Genomic DNA, 4939 nt, shown 5'->3' on the forward strand with positions numbered 1-4939 from the left:
CTTATGATGGCAAAGTGCAGGAAATTGACTTTTTTGAGAATGTCCGGCCTGGTGTCCTCTTCGCCACTTCCACAGTATGGGGCTGTATATGTAAACTCTAAAACCATCCTGACAAATCCAGCGGCTGTGCTAATGGTGAGACCCCAAAACGCTCCCTGGAATAAGAATAACGACAATTTTATAGAGCTCATTTTGATATAATATAAATTTTCTTCATTTTGGCTCAATCGCCGATTCGGTATCATGAATTGTCATATATCAAAATCAAGGATAAAAAAGCTCTGTCTTCAGTGTACGGGTGGAAGATAATGGTATTTATCACTGGCCATGCACTTTTTTCTTTGGTAAAGAATTTTTGACTTTAAAACAATGATTAGTGGTAATTGCAGATATAAGAATGCTGAAACAAAACAGACTAATAAGATGAGGAATTTGGTTCCATGTAGCCAGATGGGAGGGGGAGGGTTGTTTTTTTACGAAACACGACAATGGCATGGGAAGTGGGCAGCAGTGGGGAGTGAGCCAGGGACTTTGGGAGGAGGATATCAGAGGGACATGAACTTGGGACTATGGGAGACAGATACCAGTGGGGATTGAAGCCAGACTCTGGGAGGTGGGCACCAGAGGAGAGTGAACCTGAAACTATAGGAGGTGGGCACCATTGGGAAATGAACCTGACACTATGGGAGGGAGATATCAGTGGAGAGTGAAGCCGGGAATATGGGATTTGGGTATCAGTGGGGAGTGAACCCGGAAGAGTTCATTTTTCCGGAACTTACAAAAATCTACCGAAAAATACCAAAGTTATTGGAAGTATAAAGCAGTAGGGAGTGAACTAGGGACTCAGGGAAGTGGACACCAATGGGAAGTGAACCTGGGACTATGGGAGATGGGTACTAGTGGGATTTGAAGCTGAGACAATGATGGCACCAATGGGTTGGCAGCAGTGGGGAGTAAACCAGGGACAATGGGAGGTGGCACCAGTAGGGAGTGAGCCCAGAAATGTGCGAGGTGGACACCAGTGGACAATGAATCCGTAACAATGGGGATGGACACCAATGGGGAATGATCAGATGACAATAAGATGCGATACAAATGGCAAGTGAACGTGGGGACTCTGAGATGCGGACACTAGGCTGAGAATAAAAACACCTACTGGATAGTGAACCCGAGACTACCTGGATTGGACACAAGTGGGTAGTGAACCTGGGAATATGGGAGGAGGAATCCAGTGGGGAATGAAGCTAGGACTATGGGAGGTGGGCACCCGTGGGGAATGAACCTGAGACTCTGGGAAGTGGGTACCAATGATTAATGAACACAGGAATATAGGGCGAGGGAACCCGAGACTATGAGAGGGGAGACCCATGGAGAATGAACAAGGCTAAGGAAGAAGATATCATGTCGAGAGTGAACCCGAGACAACCTGAGGTTGAAACCAGTGAGAAGTGAACCTGAACAATGGGAAGTAGACACCTATGGGGAACGAAACCAGGACACAGAGATGTGGATACCGAGGGAAATAAACATGGGACTATGGGAGGTGAATGCCAGTGGGGACAGAAGCTAGGAATATGGGAGATGAGCACCATTGGGGAATGAACCTGGGATTATGGGAAGTGGATACCAGTGGAGAATGAACCTGGGACTATGGGAGGTTTCGGAAAAAAAAGAAGTACCCTTCCGGCTTCACTCTCCACTGGTATCTGCACCCTGTAGTCCCAGGTTCATTCCCCATTGGTGACCACCTCCTATAGTCTCAGGTTCATTCTCCTCTAGTGCCCACCTCCCATAGTTCGTATCCAATTCCCACTGGTATCCATCTCCCATAGTCCCAGGTTCATTTCCCTATAATATCCTCCTCCAGGATTCACTCCCCATTGACATTCACTTCCACAAATTCCTTTCCTTTCCGTTTTAGCAATATTATAGGGGTTTCTTTTACCAGCCCTTTATAAAAATCCTGATCCGAAGGTCGTGGGTTCAAGACCCGTGTCGGCACAAAAAGAATTTTGAAAAGTAAAAAGGCACCTAGAGGTCATGGCATACTTTATATTTTTCAGTCCCCTTAGAGAGTAAGAATTTTAGGACCGAAACAATTGTTAGAGTGGGTTTCTTCTCTGCTTTAGTTCTACCCGAGGTTCTCTACTTACTGTAATATTCATTGTTTTCAAAAATGTTTTGCAGGACCAGTTGTATTACTACTAGAACTACTGCTATTACTACTAGAACTACTACTACTACTACTACTACTACTACTACTACTACTACAACAACAACAACGACGACGACGACGACGACGACGACGACGACTACGACTACTACTACTACTACTACTACTACTACTACTACTACTACTACTACTACTACTACTACTACTACTAATAATAATAATAATAATAATAATAATAATTCTACTACTACTAAACAGAATAACTTTGTATTCCTACTTTCTCAGTGGTTCCACGCCAAAACAGTGCCAACAGGAATACCCAACACCATGGGGGAGACAAGCAAGAAGTAATTGTCTGTAAATAAGTCCACAGTTGTCCCCCTTGAGCTTTTTCCATGATGGGAATCCAAACAATACTGTAGATATAAAAACTTTAAACGTTTAGATAAGGCTTTCTTTCAGTGAATATATGAAATATTGGATTATTAGACATTTACCGGTCCTATCGATGCTATGCATTTAGGTAAAATACTCACAACATCCTCCAGCCTGATATAACGTACTGAAACACAAAACTATGTGTAACCTTGAACGTTTATAATCTGTAATAGATAATTTAGTGATAGCTAATCACTAAGATGGCTGTCTAAATACAATAACAAAGAGCTTAGTGACGTCAATTTTGTTCCTTCTATACATATGATCAAAGTAAATAGACAATAGATGTACCCTTGAAATATAACAAATGTGACCAATCATCTCAAGACGGTATTATTTCAGAAGAAACACTTTTGTTAAAACTGAATTATTTTCAACATACAAAATTTGAGTTAAAACAAATGTGTTTATTGAAACGAGAGAATTTTGATTCTTAAACTTCAAAAGTTTTCTTCTTCTGTCCCTTTTAACTGCTCAGTTTTTTAAAAAATTCATTCACTTCAGACATAAAACCAGATTGATGCGATGGACCACATAATATAACAAACAGGATTTGTTGAATATCAACTCACTCAACCCTAACACCGACTATATCCGTAGTTTATCCGGGTTACTTTTATGCCATGCCTAGCTATTTATTACATTTTTCTGAGACAAATTATAGGCGTAGTTTGCATGTTAATGGTAGCTGAATAAAACTATCTATGTACATGCTCATTTTTAATACATATTTCCCATTTTGAAAAGTAGCAAAAATCTCTAGGATTGAGTGAGTAAAACTCATTTCGTTCAAATTCCTATAACGATCTATGTGATCATAACACAGACTCATGATGAATTAAAATTGTTCATGTTATGATGCATACACCTGCGGACACAATAGGATTCAATAGTATGATGTCACATCTGTCCAGTAACGAGCAGCTTAGGTTCTAAACAAAGAAATTCGGTACTTTTTTATTCTATTCTGGCTAGAACTTTTTCACATGTCATGTGATCAGAATGTGTAAAAGTCAGAGCATGATCAGATTTATAATGTTTTTCTCCTCTGGATACACTTTTATGCTCGTCAGAAAAGTATTTCATAAGGGTGTCCGCTATTGTTCCGATAGTTTAGAATCCGTTACTAAGTTACCATGCGTCATTACGAGGACAGTGACGTCACGACTATTGAAACCTATTAATCCAACGCTTTTAAAATCAGCTTTTATTGGATAAATAACGCGTGAACATAAAATTGGTATCACCGCTGAATAGCTTATTCTTTTGTGTGCTTATTTTGATACCAAGTGTAATGAATTAATTGTGATACAAGTATTTTCAAAGTGATAGTAAATTAGGGAGCAAACACTGTGGTCTAAGATAAAGAACTTTTGAAAAAATGTGTTTGAAACAGTGCCAGTTTCTTGCACTGTTTCAAACACACTTTTTCAGATCTTTGTGATACAAGTATCATGGCTAAAAAATAACGCATAGAACAATGAGCAAATTGGATTCAATAGTCTGATGTCACGTCGCCCAGTAACGGCGGCCATCGTGGTTCTAAACAAAGAAAATCGGTCCTTTTTATTCTTCATGTTGGCTAGAACTTTTCATATGTCTTGTGATCAGAATGTGTAAAAGTCAAAATCAGATTTATAATGTTTTTTTTTTGCCCTCTGGATACGCTTTTATGCTAGTTGGAGAAATGTTTCATAAAGGCGTCCGCCATTGTTCCGATAGTTTAGAGCCAGTTACTAAGTTACCATTTGTAATTACGAGGGAAGTGACGTTATGACTGTTGACGCGTATTGCGAATGGTATTGTCCACATTGTAGGTGGAAACTAAAATGTCTCGTTTTTTTCTCAATATCATTCACAATTGAATATCTTCTAACAGGACAAGGATGATCCATACTCGCCGATATTCGCAAAGACTTTCTATAGAGATCAAAACATCAATGTAATGGCTTGGCCCAATGATAAAAATAAATTGAGCTTTTATATAGTGCAATATTCACTAAACATGCAAATCGCTTTAGATGGTGTCCCTGGCCAACAGCAACACATAACATGTAGGACGAGACATTACGCCTGTTAGGCGAAATTACAATTGTTTTGGACAGAGACAACGCTGTTAACGGCGAGGTACTCATTTTGCACCTGAGTACGAGTGAGAGAATGTGAGTAAAGAGCCTTTTCCAAGGACTCAACTATGCTCCGAGCGAGGCTCGAACCCAGGACATTCCAATCCGAAAGCGAGCGTCATACCACTTGACCACATAGCGGCACTTTTCAATTTATGTCCAGACTTCAATTGCATCGAGAGCGTCAGGGATCTGTCAGGCA

General features: G+C 40.1%; 1 protein-coding gene across 2 annotated transcripts in view; it reads right to left on the reverse strand.

The window, feature by feature from the left end:
• The window catches only part of LOC144971567 (sodium/glucose cotransporter 4-like), a 132946-nt gene that overhangs the window by 84529 nt on the left and 43478 nt on the right, over positions 1-4939 (reverse strand). The gene's annotated exons all lie outside the window — the stretch shown is intronic.

Source organism: Berghia stephanieae, chromosome 4 (genome assembly GCF_034508935.2).
Source record: "Berghia stephanieae isolate SIO BIC M18660-M18661 chromosome 4, UCSD_Bste_1.3, whole genome shotgun sequence".
In the NCBI taxonomy this organism is placed as follows: Eukaryota; Metazoa; Mollusca; class Gastropoda; order Nudibranchia; family Aeolidiidae; genus Berghia; species Berghia stephanieae.